General features: G+C 47.2%; 1 pseudogene; it reads right to left on the bottom strand.

Moving 5' to 3' along the window:
- Positions 1-14887: 14887 nt before the first annotated feature.
- Positions 14888-16679, bottom strand: LOC107527409 (DNA polymerase delta subunit 2-like; annotated as a pseudogene).
- Positions 16680-17174: the final 495 nt, after the last annotated feature.

Below are 17174 nucleotides of genomic sequence, written 5' to 3'. Positions count from 1 at the left end.
TCATCTATCTATCTATCTATCTATCTATCTATCTATCTATCTATCTATCTATCATCTATCTGTCTGTCTGTCTGTCTGTCTGTCTATCTATCTATCTATCTATCATCATCTATCATCTATCTATCTATCTATATCTATCATCTATCTATCTATCATCTATCATCATCTATCATCTCTCCTGTTGGTTTGGCTTCTCTGGAGAACCCTAACTAATACAGGAGCTATAGATCCTTACTGCCTATAGAAGGAGGATAAGCATTAGAGTTGTAAAAGCATTGTAGGCTCTGCCAAGGTTACTAAACAATTCTGAGTTCAGCCGTACCTCCCAAATGACTTCCAGACTGCCCCTTACAGAAACCATGAGATGGCTCAAAACTATGTCTGGGAACCAGGACCTTCCTGTACTAAAGAAACCTCATTCCTTCAGGTAAGTGCCACAAGTAAGGGTCAGAGGAGGCCTATTTGTTAATAATTAACATTCGCTAGGTCAGGCATTGCTCTGTGTTCTTTCCTCACATTATATGATTTCATTATCAAACCCTAGGCATTAGGTATTATTAATATCCACATTTCACAGATGAGGAGCCTGAGGCACTGTGAGGTTAGCTTACTCCATTACCTGTAGCTGACACTGTGCTCTTCTGCCTGGTGCATACCAGTAGCTCTACCTGTTAGCTTGCTGGCTAGTGACTACCTTGTGAGCTAGAGGACATTGCCCATATTGTTCAGATGAGAGAAGTTAAGTAGTTTCATATGGTCACACAGCTAGTATTGACAGAGTCAAGATTCCATTCCAAGTCCTCTGACCACATACCAAGCTCTTTTACTAGCTACGCCATTCCCACCCACAACTGTTGCATAGAGACAACAGTTGCTACATGAACTCCAAGCCATCCCTGCTGTTTACAAGCCTACTGACCCCTGGGTCACATTTCATTATAATTATTATCATGAATCACCATCATCTTGATGGTAATTATACCTCTGTTTGCATAATACTGTGCAGGTCTCAAGAACTTCAACATCCTTGCCTCACTTGATCCCCATGATAAGCATAGTAGGGGCAGTTCATAATTTCCTCCACTCCACAGGGCTGATTGAGGCCAAGGGTGAAGGAGGGAAGGTATCTTTTATCAAGTACCTGATTTGCTTCAGGGCATTGCCTGAGGCTATAATATGCTTCCTTTGGTTTATTTCTTACCACAGCCCTAGGAGATGACTGCTTCCATTTGACAGGCGAGGAAACTGAGCACAAACAATATTCATTGCCAGGTAAGATCACTGAAAAAAAACGTATTTTCCCATAAGGTTGTTAAAATTCTTTGCACTCACTCCTTGTACTCCTGGAACCCTGGTCGTCCATTAATTTTTACCTACTTTCCCTTTAAGGAAATGCCCCTAAGTCTTCCCTTCCAAATTCTAATTCCTAATTTTGGTTATCTGAAGTCATTGTTGAGAAGAAAACATTGAGAATGAATTAACCTTCAAGAAGGGCAGAGAATGTAGGCATCCTCCCTTCTAGTGGCTTTGTAGAGAAAAAGCTTTTCCGCCCCAAGAGCCTCCAGGCTCAGACTGAGGGGCTGTGTCTGTGTGATCTGGTGCTGAAGAGACCATGTGAGGCATCTCCCTGCCATTGCTCCCACTCCTGCACCAACCTCACTCAGCTCTCCAGGCCATAAACCCAAGGGTCATCCATGACTCCCTTTCCTCATTTCTCACACATGCAATCCAGCACCAACTCAGCTAGATGTACCTGCTAGGCTCTTCTAGAAGTTATGGCTTCCACCTTGGGACCATTATCTCTCCCTCGGATTATGCCAACAGCCTTCCTCAACTCCATCCTACATGGTTTACTTTTTTGCAAACACCTGCTCCCTCTGTCCTGTTGCTTGTACTGCTGGTCACTGTTGTCAGACCCCCACCCCTCTACTCCCACCCCTCTGCTTGGTCATTTACCTTGAAATTAATTCAATGCCTGACTCCTTTACTAAACTGAAGACTTCCTAAGAGCAGGAACCATGTCTGTCTTAATTACTATTATATCCCCAGGGCCTAGTGCAGTACATGGAATATAGAAAAGGTTCAATAAACATTTGTTGAGTGAGTGGATGAATGAATGAGTTAGCAGTATTATGGCAAGTATCTTAATGTCTAAGTGCTTTTTGCTCTCTGCTTCTGTAACCCCGAGTGAGCTTCTCCTGGCCCCTCGGGGACTCAGGCCCAGGATAGTGGTGTGGGGGGACTTACTCTCCAGCATGGGCCAGGTTCAGCCAACTGTTAGTTTTCCTGTTTAAGCCCCCAACCCTTCTCCCCCACCCCCATCTCTGCCTTATGAACAGTCCAGGTATTCCCCTTCCCTTGCACTTCTTTCCCAGCACCTGCCCCTTCCCTGCCACTGAGTCACACCGCACTCCTGCATTGCACACCCGTGTCTGCATGGTTTTGTCCAGACCTCCCTCCTGGGGTTACACTGGGTTCTCTTTACTCCACCTCTGCACTAAAATCTGACCCTCCTCGAGGCAGGTGTGGGGTGTAAGCATTAAGAATGTGGCTTAGACCTTCAGTAGTTGGTGCTCTGGAAACTTCCTCCCAGTGGGCTGCGGATAATAAAAATGTGTCTCTATGATGTTCTCCAGCAGCTTGCATTGTCTCAGTTCTCTGCTTCAGATCCAGCTCCAGTTCATTAAAACTCCAGACACACATAACAAGGCAATTTTCATGTTCATGAAAGACTAAAGTGCTGGGTCAATATTATTGTCCTAGGCGCTAGTCTCTAGACCTGAATATCCGGCCATGATGCTGTGGGACAGTCAGTGCCCTGGTCACTGACTTGGCCCCTGTAGATCCAGACTCTTGGGCTGTGGCCAGGATTCTGTGTTTTACTTCCTGACAAACACATAGGTGAGGTCACAGGCTGCGGAGCTCTACGACTCTTAAACAACAGAAAAGACTCTGCAGTTTCTCTCTAGGGAAAAGAGAAACCATAAGAACACACACAGTTCCTTCTTAGAAGAGCCTTTAGTTATCCCAGAGAACTGGGGTCACTGGGGTCAACATCATCAAAAGGCATGCACTGAGTGCCTTGGCAAAGACTGCCCCAGAATAGCTCTCCGGAGGGACTGATGGAAGTAAAAAGAAACACCTGCATTTTAGGTTTTGCATACTTCTGTCTTGTTCTAAGTTTTGCAAATATGTTTTATTTTTATAATTAAAAACAGAAAAAGTGTCCTCTAAATGCTTTTCTTTTAGGCATTGAATCAGAGAATTGCAAGATCTCAAGGGGCTGTAGGGCCCTTGGAAAACATCTAGCCCACCCTCTTCTTCAAAAGAGGAAGAAGCTGCATAACCGAAAGGGAAGGACTTGTCTAAGATCATTCAGCTCAAGGTCATACACTAGACAGGAGGCCTTTGGAACACATTCCCAGACATATACGTTTATAAAACTAATTGTTCCATAGCTAATCTAATGGGTTCATGGGCTGCCACAGAAAATGTAGCCTGAAATTTCCCTAAGAATGAAGAAAGGGCAATTACAGGCATGCTAAAAGAAAATGAGAGTGGTCATTCGGCAGGTGGGCTTGTTAAAGCTCAAAATTGAGTGAGAAAATAATGAGAGAATATGAACAGGGCAAAGGAGGCCTCTGCAACTAAAAAACACTGTCTCCCTGACAACCGATATTTCTATATTCTTTTCTCTATACACTGAGAGAGAGACAACACGATTGAGCGAAATAAAGTTGGGGAGGTGGGAAATGGGTGAAGCAGGTGAGGCAATTTAATGGCTTCTTCCTTCTCAGTCTCCAGGGAGAAAATCCCAAGTTGCAAGAAGATGGGAAAGTGTGAAAGAGATGGCCCCTGGAGCCCTTTGAAAATCCTGAGAGGTGGGGCTTTCGCAGAGTCCACAGGTGAGGGGCCTTGGGAGGTCAGAGGGCTGGAAGGTGCTGCTCCCTGTAAGCTAGAGCAGGACACAGACTTGAGGGTCCTTCGTTTCCTCTTGTTTGCTGGTGTCGAATGCTGGCTCTTTAAGGTATCACTAAAGCAACCTGCTGATAAGAAAAAACAGATTTTTTTCTTCTTGCAGTAAGGAAAAGTGCTATTTCAGTCGAGTCTTAGAGGTGTCCAGGAGGGAGCCTGATGAAATCAATATACTTACTGGGATTTTGAAGTCCAGTTTAAAATGAGTTTTTCAACTGGGAGGAAGGCAGTGTTTGATTAGGACTGGGTAAAGCTTGTGACATGATACTTTAGGATTGGTGGACACAGCAAGGCTAGGATTTTGAGACAAAAAGTTAAAGAGAATTGGGATATAAACTCTTGTTTGATGCTTTCTATTAAAGAGTTGATAAGTCAGGATGTTCTTGGAATAAACAATAAACTTATTTGCAACTTTATCCTGCTTGGAAAGAGCTTTCTAGAATGGTAAAGTAATTTTGATGAAGAAAGAATGAATAATGTAGACTTTAAGCTGTGTGGCTATAGATAGTTTCCACTGTCACTGAGAAGACTGCCCTGGAGTGTTATGCTCAGTTCTGGGCAACCCACTTTAAGAAATGTTAACATAGCCTTGGCCAGTGTGGCTCATTGGTAGGGTATCGTCTCATGCACTGAAAGGTTGCCGGTTGGATTCCTAGTCAGGGCACATGCCTGGAGTTGTGGGCTTGATCCCCAATAGGGGGTGTGCAGGAGGCAACTGATTGATGTCTCACTCTCACATCAATGTTTCTCTATCTCCCTCTCCCTTCTTCTCTCTCTAAAAATCAATAAAAATATTTTGAAAAAAAGAAATGTTAACATATTGGGGGCATGTCCCAAGGTTAATGACCAGGACAATGAAACAAAGTCCTGTGGAACCAAAGAAGTAGGGCATTCAGTAAGGAGAAATGGAAAGTCTGGGGTCAGCCCCATGGCAAAGGTCTACGGTGGGGATGAGCAGTTGGTTTCCAGGGCCCTGGAAGGCAGAATTTGGACCAATGGATGAGAGACACAGATGAACAGGCTTCAGTTTAGCTTAAAAAAGAAACTTTCTAAGAATTACAAGGGATGGACTGTTTTGCAAGGTGCTCAGCTCACTGCCAGAAACTACTCAGGTAGGTGATGTTGGCATTGTTGCAGAGGCCATTCTTGCATTCACTTACGGTTTCTCTCTCTTTCTCTCTCGCCCTCCCTCCCTCTTTTTTTAAAATACTACTCATACTTTAAAATCAAGCTCAAATGTTACTTCCTTTCATGAAGTTGATTGATCCCTCCCCACTTAAAAATTATCAATAACCCTTATTGCCTATGTTATTTCCATGTTATTATCATCATCTGCCTATCATCAAGAAGCTCTGCCTCTGGCTTGTTGGGTGACTTGGAGCAGGTCATGTTCCCTCTCAGAGCCTTGGTTTTCTCATTTATAAGATGCTGGGTTTAGGTAGGAGTTTGAGACAGCCTTGGATATCATGGCTCTCAGGCACCTGGAACTATTGCAAAAGCCAAGACACAAAAGCTGTCTTTTAAGGCCTACAGAGAAGCCTTGGGAAAGAAGATGCTGACTTATTCTTTCTGATCCCAGAGGGCAGAAATCAGGCTCCAATGTGGTGTCAGTTACAAGGGTCTGATTTTAATTCAGTACCAGAGAGGACATCTCAATAAGAATCTGCTATCCAAAGGCCTTGGAGCCTTGAGTAGGACAGTGTGAGCACCCCACTCCCCCGTGTGCTCTGGCAGAGGCCAGTGGAGGCGGTGGGGGCAAGCACGTCAGTTAGGAGGCTTGAGGCTGCAACTATCAGAATCACAAGTTAAGTGTTGCTTAAACATAAAGAATGTGTTACCTATCAGAATAAAAAGTCCTATTATCTAAGATAGTAGGGAATCCTGACACAGGGTGAGTCCAAGGTAGATGAGGTAGCTCAGGGATGTCAGGACTCTGGGACTGCTTCTCTGGGTTTCTCTTGCATTTCCCCTCTTGGTCCAAGAGGGCAGCCACAGCTGCACAGGACACTTCCTATATAGATACGCCCCACACAGGAAGGAGCAAGCAACGAATCTCTTTTCACAAATAAAGAAAATATTTCCAGAGCCCTCACAGGCCTCCCTTTACATCTCATTGACTCTGGTGGAACCACATTGGCGTGCCTCAACCAGTCACTGGCAAAAAGGAAAGGAATTAGCTTAATTAGCTGAAATTGGTCAGTGTCCATGGGGAGTGAAACACATGGGCACTCAGTACCTTAACAAAATCAGGGCACCATTAACAAGGAAGGAGGGAGAGCTATTAGATGGATTAAGTACACGGTCAACCATAGCAGGAATTTTTGAATAGATAACTCCTGAGGTTGACTCCAACTCTTTGATTCTTTTTCTATGGTTCTTTCCAGTTTAAGAATCCTAATATTTAAAATATTAAATATTTTTTAAAAGCTGCTTTTCTGATGTCCTTATGGTCCAGTTTTCTTCTCCCACTCCCTGTCTTTGAGGCTGCAATTAGCCCCTGGTGACACATTTGGCATGTGAATGCTATGAACAGTCTTGATGAGCTGGGCACAGACCCAGGCAGTAAACGCAGGCAGGTAATTGAAGTTTTATTCTCTCCTTCAGCCTCCCTGCAAAAAGAAATTTTTTAAACGAGAGAAAGAAGAAAAAGAAAGAAAGAAAAAAAAGAGGAAGGAAGGAAGGAAGGAAGGAAGGAAGGAAGGAAGGAAGGAAGGAAGGAAGGAAGGAAGGAAGGAAGGAAGGAAAGGAAGGAAGGAAGGAAGGAAGGAAGGAAGGAAGGAAGGAAGGAAGGAAGGAAGGAAGGAAGGAAGGAAGGAAGGAAGGAAGGAAGGAAGGGAGAAAGAAAGAAAGAGAGAGAGAGAGAGAGAGAGGGAGAGAGAGAGAGAGAGAGAGAGAGAAAGAAAGAAAGAAAGAAAGAAAGAAAGAAAGAAAGAAAGAAAGAAAGAAAGAAAGAAAGAAAGAAAAGAAGGAAAGACATTGGGAAGCAAAGCATGAGTTTAGGAAATGCTGGCTGCATAGGACACACCCTCTTTGATTCTGCTCTGAACCAGGTCCTTCATGGACTCAGGGTGGGCAGACATCTCAGAGGCTGAAATGGGGTGGAAATGTGCTTAATGGGCTGGTCTGTCTTATTGATCTGGGACTCCTAAAATAACCTGAGATACCAAGGTTGTCCTGAACTACTCCAAACTGGCAGGCCGAAGCCAAAATCTACCTCAGTGTTCAGGCCCTGAAAGCAGGACATGGGAAAGAATGGCTGGGCCTTTGACTTTCTCTGTGTGAGACAGAGCCCCTCCTCCCAGTGAGGCCCACATAGTGGGGCTTCTTGCAAAAGAGGAAAGGAGAGGCTAGATTCTAGACATGCAAAAAATAAAAAGCCAATGTCTACTGTGGTTTCAGAGACTCTGGCTTTTCTCCCCATTCAGCCACTGCCCTTCACCTTCTGTCCACCTGCTCACTCACTATGTTCTAAGCTGAGAAATGCATCCCAGGATACCCTGGTAACCTGCACTTGCTGAGTGGCTAGCAGAGAAGGAGGAAGGCAGAACCCTCAGTCTGCTGTAATTTCATAATTTTGCATCTGAGCGCACTGCACAGGACAAACATGGAAGCTGGAAGAATAGAGTTGCAGGTGCTCTCAGATGGGCTTGTTGTGCCGACGATGATATGTTGCCCAAGGGCGCTGGTTAGAGACCATCCATCCCACACTCAGTCACCGAAGCCTTGAGTGTTCCAGACCCTATACTAAGTGCAGTCAAGGTAGCAGAGAGGCTAAGACTAGGCTCTGCCCTCAGGGAAATCGCAGACAGCTTGCTGGAGGTAAGGCACACACAAACCCTCATGAAAGAAAAGCAGGCTTCATGGGCTCCAACACGGACAGCATCCCACTGAGTAACTACTGCTTCCCAGCAACTAAGATAGATTTAATCATTACTGAGTCCTTACTGTGAGCCCAGCTCCATGTAAAGTTTCTCACATGTGTGGTTTCATTTAAACTTTACCCACAGCTCCATGCATCTGGTGATGCTATTTACAGGTGAGTAAACTAAGGCCCAGCGTGAAGCAGCAGACACGGGGTTTGGACTGAGAACCTGATTCCAGACCTTGCAGCCTTAGGCATTATGGTCCACCACCTCCAGCACCGGGCATGTAGAAAATACTCAGCATGTATTAAATGGCTGAATGAATGAGTGAAATACCAAATAATATTTTAAGCAAAGCCCTGTGGGAACTCAGAAAAGAGAGGATTCTGATTGAGATGGTTGAAGGAAGCTTTCATGAAATCCTGTTTAGGCTCAGACTCACAGAGTAGACAGGGAGAGGGAGAAGGACGTGATTGGCAGACAGATGCTAAAGTGGCCCCAGGATCCCTTCCCCCTGATGTCCATGCCTTCGTGTAATCCCCTCCCTTTGAGTGTGGGCAGGACTTGTGACTTGCTTCTAACTAATAAAATATGCAAAGATAACTGATGTCTGGTGCATGATTACATGACATAAGATTCTAATGCCCATCTTACTAGAAGACCCTCTCCCTTTCTGGCTTCAAAGAAACAAGCAGTCATTTTGGGGAAGCCATGTGGCAGGGAACCAAGGGCAGGTGCTGGCCAACAACCAGCTAGGAATGAGGGTGGCTTTTGGCTGACAGTCAGCAAGAAACTGAGGTTCTTAATCTGACCACGTGCAAGGGCCTGAATCCAGCCAGCAACCATGTAAGCTGGGAAGCAGATCCCTCTCCAGTTGAACCTTGAGGTGAGACCACAGGAACGATGACATAATAAATGTATCTTGTTTTAAGCCTTTAAGTCTGTGGTCATATTGGTATGCTACTAGATAACTAGTATAGTGTCATTGGCAGGAAAAAAGCAGCAGAAGCAAAGGCTTGGAGGTGAAAAGCCTGTGAACATTGGGAAGTTTCTGCTTGTTCTATGTGGCTGGAGAAAATCTGTGAGGTGAGTCCCAGGATGTGGAGGTGGGAAAGGTGGGTTGGGAAAAGGGCCTTCAAAGACAGAATGCCTTGTGCGGGCTCTGCTCTGTAAAAAAGGAGTTTCCAGTGATGGTAGATCCTAAGAGGAATCTCTATGGAGAGTGAGTGGGTGGGTCCCTTTGAGGAACCCTCAAATCATAACCTGTTGGTGAATGTGTACAGGTGAGTCTGATCCACATCTCTGGGGTTTCCAAATGGGGCTCCAGCTAAGATCCTGAGGCGGTAATCCTCAGTCTCACTCTTTGGGGGGCCCAAGTCAGCTTGTGACAGAGTGGAGGTCAGGAGCTAGGGCCCTGGGACAAAGACACAGCTGAATTGAATAGGTTTCCTCTGCCTCCCCCATCCTTGCAACACTCAGCCCAGGACTGAGCCCCCAGTTAGGGCCAAAGGGGACTCCTGGAGCCATCAGGGCCACAGCTAAGGTGTCTCAGCTGTAGCCAATGATGACATCAGCTTGCTCATAGCCAGTGGAGAAACTGCTGTGGCATTTGAAGGTGAGCGTGGTGAATGAGTAGTGGGGTTTTAAATTCAATAGTTTGTAGATGCATTAAAACAGAAACAAAAAATGGTCTCATCATTTGAAAAAGTTACTCGGCAAATTCCCCTTAGTGCTGACTCCCTTGCTTTCTAAAAAATTAGTTGAGTGAGTCAAAGCCCTCGTCTTAGTGGGGGGCCAGGGAGGCAGGAGGTCAAGAAATCCTGGCTGGCACTGCGACATCATGTGAGACTGTAGCTTCCTTGAGGAGGAAGTTGCTTGGTGGTGAAAATATTTCTTCTCTTTTCTTCTGAGGAAAAAAGAGATGCTGTTTCTCTCATATTTGACTATGTGGCTATTGGGAGAGTGATCAGAGGCGTGGCTCACTGGTGCCCGATGGTCCTGCAAAGTTTTGGTGAGGAAGCGAGAGATCAGGTCAAGATGGAGAGAAAAGATGCTGGAGGCAGTTCAGCAGCCCTGGAAGCACCACACTTGGGGGAATTGAGAATGCGAGGTCCTCTAGGACCAGAAATGACAAGGGAGTCTGACTAATGTGAGAGGAATAAAACACTAAAGGGAAAACCAAAGCTACATTCCAACCATTCCAGTCACTGCCCCTGGTTACAAAAAGAAAAACAACTTTAAAGGGCATCCCGGAGAGAAGAATTTAATTCATTCAAACGACCCCATTGGCACCAGATGCTGAGCTGGACCCAGGCCACGTTGTCATGGGGGTGAGATGTGACTTCTGCCCTCCAGGAGCTCCAGGACCAATGGGGAGCCAGCAGGGAACTGGTGCCAGGCTCTTGCAGGGGTCAACAAGGGTCCGTCCAGCTGGCCCTGAGCTCAGGAGGGTGGGAGAGGGAGGCTGTCCATGCAGCAGTGGAGAGCAGGGGCGGGCGGTGGCCGAGGGGACAGCGTGGGAGGCAGAGGCCGGTGAGCTATGGCACGCTACGGGGAGTGCCCTGTGCAGCTGAGGCTGGAAGTGTGGTTGGGGCCAGACTGAATCCCAAAGCCTATTTTTGAACAAATCAGCCCAGGAAGCTCTCTAGATCTGCCTGAAGCTAACAGCTACCCTGAAGGAAGTGGTTTGGAATAGGGGCACAGATGTCCAAGAAATATCCCCTGACTTCCCTAGGCACCCCTTCCTTTCTGGGAAGCTCTCCAGCAAGCTCTGGCAGCACTGCTTTCTCACTGGGCCTCACACTGGAGATTTCCTGCTAAAATGAAGCATTGGTGGCCTTTGGTGGGGAGTGGCTCCTGCTGTTTTACCTATCATCACCGTCACTCGAGTACCTCCTATTGCCTAAGACAAAATCTAAAACCCTCATTCTAGTGTTCACCTCCCTCCATACACTCACCCCCAGCTTGCTGCCCAGGGCTACCCCTGACCTAGATGCTTGACTCCATAGCCACAAAATCACCAGAGAACTGGACATGCCTCTCTGGGTTCTGGCTCCCATGCCTTTGCCCTGCTCCATGTACACATGCCTAAATACTTCCCCTCCTTCAGGCTCACCTAACACAGCCTTCTCCTCTGACCCATTCTTACTTAGAACTAGAAATGATTGTCCCCTCATTTAAAATCTCTTACCTTCACTCCAGCGGGCTTTCACCTTCAGAGAGATGGTCCCCACTATTCAGGAACCCATGGCCATGGAGGTTGCTGGCCATCACTAATCAGGGAAGACTGGAGACATCCCTTACCTGTTCCAAATCCTGCCTCACCTGCTTCAGTGTGTCACCTTCCCTGGTCTTCAGGGAAGGTTTAATTGTTTCTTTACTTCAGGGTCATTGTTACTACGCACATGCACATAGAGCCAAAGAGGAGAGAAAGAGTTCTTGAGGAAGGTTGTCCCATGTGGATACACCCGAGGCTTTTAGAAGTTGCCCACAAGGATCCCCCTTCTTCCTTAACTCTCTGCCTTCTCTCTCCCTTCCTGAAGCCCTGTCCTTTGCAGTGTTTCTCAGCCAGATGCCTTATTTCCCTCTACCTTCGCCCAGGAGTGGTTGGAAAGGGACAGGGGTATTTTTGATGGTCACAATGACTGAGAGGTGCTACTGGCATTTTGTGGGCTGGGGCCATAGAGGCTAACCATCTTATGATGCACAGGACAGTTCCACACAATAAAGAATCATCCTACCCAAAAGGTAAATGCAGACATTAATCCTTCAATATTCCCTCAAATGTCACCAAATCCCTTCCTCCCCTATTTGAATCCTGTCATCTGTCTCTTTATAAATAAATGAGCTTCAGTCTCCCAAAGTCCCCACTGTATGTCTTGCAAAATTGACAGCCTCAGATGTGGAATGCCAGTGCTTTTTGTATCCAAAAAATTACTACTGCTCCACCAAGAGAGGCAGAGCAGCTACCCAAGAAGAAAGGGAAGCTCTAGTCCTGTGCCCAGGTCAATGGAAAAAAATGGTGGTAAGGTCTTGCAAGCAGGGCTGCGTCAGATTAGCTCTTCCCTGGAGTGCCTAAACTCAAACACTTCTCACCAGTGAGCAGATAAATACCCATCTAAACTCCACCCTTCTAGATGAGAAACACATATCACTCTTGCTAACACCAGCCCCATGGCGCTCAGGCTTATGTTACAAAGCTTCCTATATGAACTTGACAGAGGTCCACATGCCTCTGCATTAAAGGCAATAGCAAAACAAGGTAGTGGCAAGTGAATCCTGTTTGCCTTGCCCTTTTCATCATCATCATCATCATCATCATCATCATCATCAACATCAATTATTACTATTATCAATGGTACAGGGCCTTGCACAGAAACTCAACCTGGTGGGAGTTATGTCCTTGGAGGTTCCTGACAGCATGGGTGATTGTTAGGAAAATATGGGGCAAGGCCATGTTCCCGCTAACCAAGGTCCTTGGCAAGCCCACTTTCTGATGTGCTTAATGAATGGCCTAGTGCTTGATTAAAAGTGCTTGAGAGAGAAATTCTCTCGAGAGGTGGAAAGGTGCCAGGGGGAACTGGAAGGGCTCATTTTTCATTCTTTATCTTGGGGAGCTGGCAGGAAAAAGGACGGTGACTATTCCCTGGAGAAAGCAATGCTCCAAATGGCTTGAGAGCCAGCCCAGAAGGCTGCTTCTTGGCAGTCTCCTTGGCCAGCACGACTTTCCAAACGTCCAAGTCAAAAGCAGCTTTTGTGGGAAATTCAGAGCAAGATCCCATAAAACAGGAGTTTTGTCCCACTCTTCCCAGAGTGGATGTGTCTGTTTACTAAAGCAGTCAGTAGACCATAGAACAAGGTGTGCCAGAAAGAGTCCTTTCAGGAAATAGGGAGCCACTGAAGTGGGGTAATGGGGCAGAGACAAAAGAGTGGGCAGGGCTAAGGAAGGTTGAAGAACCCAAGGTAGGCAGCATCAAGAAGCAGTTACCACCCTTGGCCCAAAGGGGCGTGGAGGGAGTGATTGCCAGAACCCTGGAAATAAACTGTGGCTGTAGGGTAGGGTCATTGGCCACAGCCAAACCTTATAGCCCACAGGCTGGGAACCAGGGAATACATGCCTCATCTCAATCTCCTCTTGCTGGTGGAAGGCAAGGAGCATGGATAGGAACTCACTGATTCAGCCTCCTGGCCCAGAGCAGGAGAGATGAATAAGGGAACTTTTACAAACCACTCCAAAAATGAGTGCCTTAGAAAGGCTCATTTGATTGAGCACTGTCCTGTGCTCTGAGAGGTTGCCATTTCGATTCCTGGTCAGGGCACATGCCTGGGTTGCAAGTTTAATCCTGGGTCGGGTGCGTACTGGAGGCAACCATGGATGTTTCCCTCTCACATCGATGTTTCTCTCTCTCCCTTCCTCTCTCTAAGCATGTCTTCAGGTGAAGATTAAATAATAATAAAAATAACAAATTAGTGCCTTAAGACAATAACTATGAATTTAGATCTTGGTTTCATAGATTAGCAATTTAAGCTGGACTCAGTTGGGTAGCTCTGGTCTGACCTATTTTGGGCTTGGCTCTCTCAGCTAGGCTTACTCATGTGTCTGAAGTCAGTTGATGGGTTGTCCAGGTCTATGTTTAAAATACCCTTGTCTGAGTCAGTTAGAAAGACACAGGCCACCCTTGACCTGAATCTCTTTCCCTCCAGGTTAGAGCTTGGGTTTGTGTACAAAGCAGAAAAGGGGCCCAAGAGCAGCAGGTAGGCCAACCCCAAAGTGCAAGTGCTTCTCAGCCCTCTGCTTACATTGCATTTGCTTCTGCACCTTTGGTTGAAACAAGTCACATGGCCATCCTGATGCAAGAGGAAGAAAAATAGATTCCACTTCTAAGGGGACATGAAGAACATGTGGCTATATTTTGCAACCTACCATAGTCTATGCAACAGCCACAATTATTCATACTCCTTTCACCTGCAAAATATGCTCTCCCATATCCCAGGACCACCAAAACTGTATCCCTCCAACCTGGGCTTGTTCCTGTAGCAATTGGCTTTGGCTACATAACAAATGACCACACTTAGAAGCTTAAAACAACAACCGTTGATTTAGCTCACAATTCTACAGGTTGACAATTGGGGCTGGGCTCAGCTGGGCAATTCTGATTTCCACCAGGGCTAACTCATGAGCCTTTGATCAGTACTCTTTGCTCCTCCACATGACCTTGGATCCTTTGACATGCTCATCCACATGGTGTTAAGATTACAAGAGCAGCAAGAGAGAGCAAACTGCAATGTGCAATCACTTTTCAAGCCTCTACTTATGTGCCATTGCTAACATCCCATTGGCGAAGAAAGTTAATGGCTGAGCTTAGAATCAGAGCAAAAGAACAGTGAAAGGTACATGGCAAGGGGACATGGATATAGGGAGGGAATAACTGATGATCGTTTTTGTAATTAATCTACCACAATGGAGTAGAGAGTAGATCTTGAGAGACAAACAGAAAAGATGCCCCTTACAAGTCTAAATTTCATAATGCCACATTCAAGCCTCTTGAGAATGGGTCCCACCCAAATATCAACTCTATTTATCCTGCAGCCACACACTTGCTGAACTGGGCTCCTCCCAATTTCATGGACCTGCCCTGGCTTTTCCATCTTCTTGTGCACTGTTCTCTTCTTGTGCATCTTCTTGTGCACTATCCTTCATATGTGTGTGTGTGTGTGTGTGTGTGTGTGTTTAAATATATTTTTATTGATTTCAGAGAGAGGAAGAGAGAGGGAGAGAGAGAGAAACATCAATGATGAGAGTCATTGATCGGCTGCCTCCTGCACGCCCCCGACTGGGGATTGAGCCTGCAACCCAGGCATGTGCCCTGACCGGGAATCAAACCATGATCTCCTGGATCCTAGGTTGATACTCAACCACTGAGCCATGCCCAGCGCGGCATATGTATGTATTTTTAATAGTCAGGTTTTATTTGCAAAGACAAGGTGCTACAGTGCTGACATTGCAGGAACAATGGCTGGGGCCTCTCTGGACAGACTGCCTTCATGACTCAGGGGCCTAGACCCAGGCCTCCCAGGTCGTCCTCCTCTGCCCCAAAGCCTGAGAAGCTGCTGGGCTGTCAGGCCAGGCTGTGAAGGTTCATGGGGCAGGTAGTCTTTGAGCCACTGACGTTCAACATTGCCACCAACAGCAACAGGACAATCTGGTCCTTGGGACTTCGTATGATTTTGGAGCCAAAGCTGGGGGTGTTGCTACAAAAGTAGGGATTTGGGCATATCAGAAAGATGAATGGGTTGCTTTTGTAGAAAGGGTAGCAACCCAGGGTGTCAGGGGCTGTAGGGCTGATGTGACAGGCTCTCAGTGTCCACTCCAGGGTTTCCAAGTGATCTTACATGGTGATGTACCAGAAAATGTCACTCACTTTCTGTCCCACTGTACCCAGGAATCTCACTCCATTGATGGTGGCCTGGTAGAGGTTGGTGACCAACTGGAGTGTGGAATAAGCACTGGCCAGCGGGAGCATGCAAGGGCGCAGGGGCTGCTGAAGGAGTATCTGATTGGTGGGTCAAATTTGCCCAGCATCATGTCCAAGGGTATCGAGGCACTCAGCTGCAGGAGGACCTCATCCAGCATCTTGGTAGCCTCCACACTGGTTGCCTGAGTTTTTTTGGTCAGGTACTTGGCCTTGTTAATGGAATCCCTGCTCTGGGTGCTGTGGCTGAGGAAGTTTCCTGTGAGGGTGACCTAGGAGATGTGGGCAGTGCTGCACTGCTCCTCTTTGTCCCCCAGCTGCCCCATCACCATATCCACCAGCAGGCTCTTGCCCCTTCTCCACCAAGGGCCAGGCTGGACATCAGCAGCACAAATCTATCCAGGTCAAAGGGTGGTGCAGGTGTCTGAGGAGCAAGCCCTGTAAAGCAATGGTCCTCCAACAAGAACTTGCCATCATCTCTGAGAGCTGAGCATGGCCAGCACCGTCCCTGTGACCAGCTTGGACACATGGATGGTGCCTTCCAGTTTGATACACTGCAATTCATCTTCCAAGACCAGCTCATTGTCTGGGTGGATGTACTTGCTCCAAGGAGGCTGGGGTAGCAGGCTGTGCTCCTTGCTGACCTCCCGCAAGATGGACTGCTAGAGGGGCATGGCTTTGAAGAGGGTCCCCACCACACAGCACTTCTCCCCAGGGTTGCAACTCACACAGCTCCTTTATTCAAACTCCACTGCCAAGCACAGCAGCCCAGGGGCCCTGCCTCTTCCAGGAGGGAGAGATCATTGAAGGCAAGGACCCCCTGGACTTAAAGGATCATTTGGACCCAGGAGAACAGAGGGACTAGGGATATGGATGGATCCTGGATAGGTCCTTTTAAGAGAGACAGACATGCAGAGAAAGAGATGTGAAGACAAGGCAGAGATGCAGTGACATGGTCACAAGCCTGGAACACCAGCAGTCACCAGGAGCTGGAAGAGGTGGAAGGACCTTCCCCTGGAGCCTTCAGAGGGAGTGCAGCCCTGCTAACACCTGCATTTCAGACTCCTGGCCTCCAGAACTTGGCTCCAGGGAACTGGTGCCTGGTCTGCTCCATGGAAGCTCTCGCTGCATTGGAGATGAGGAAGAACATTCCCCCGCTGCTGCTGGGCATGGCTCACCAGGAGGGGCCTCATTTGGATGAGGCAGGTGGCATAAATGTGGGCATACTGCTGGCTAAAGCTGTGCTCCCCCAGCAGAACGGCTGTGAGAAGCTGGTGTAAGTTGCCAAGGACACGCAGACAAATGTGGTGCTACTGGCAGACTGTGGGGTAGCAGTGTGGGCCCTCTGGGCAGCCTTCTTGGAAAACATGGCGTGCTTGAGCAGTCCAGACTGCCGTGCCCAGGCCAAGGCTGAGGTGCTCACTCAGGTGTCCACTGTTGGCCCCACACCTCCACCTGAACAGCTACCAGGGCATCAAATCCACACGCTCCAAATGAATTCCTCATCTGCCCCATCCAACCCCCAGCACCTGCTCCATCTCAGGGCAGGAGGCCAGATAAGCCTCGACATGCGCCGCGGCCCCTCCCCCATCTTTACCTGACCACACCCTCTGCATCCTCTTAACTCCATTTAAAACCACTTTTCCCAGAGGCCTTTCCTGATTCTCATCCTTATCCCTTTCCTCCACCATACACATACATACATGCACACACAGACATACATACACACAGAGACCTACATGCACACACAGACACACACAGAGATACATACATGGGCACAGAGACACACATACACAGAGAGACATACATGCACACACAGACATACATACACACAGAGACATATTTGCACACAGGCATACAGACA

The sequence above is a fragment of the Miniopterus natalensis genome, chromosome 6 (assembly GCF_054644295.1).
Source record: "Miniopterus natalensis isolate mMinNat1 chromosome 6, mMinNat1.hap1, whole genome shotgun sequence".
In the NCBI taxonomy this organism is placed as follows: Eukaryota; Metazoa; Chordata; class Mammalia; order Chiroptera; family Miniopteridae; genus Miniopterus; species Miniopterus natalensis.
This window is presented reverse-complemented; position numbering and strand designations above follow the sequence as displayed.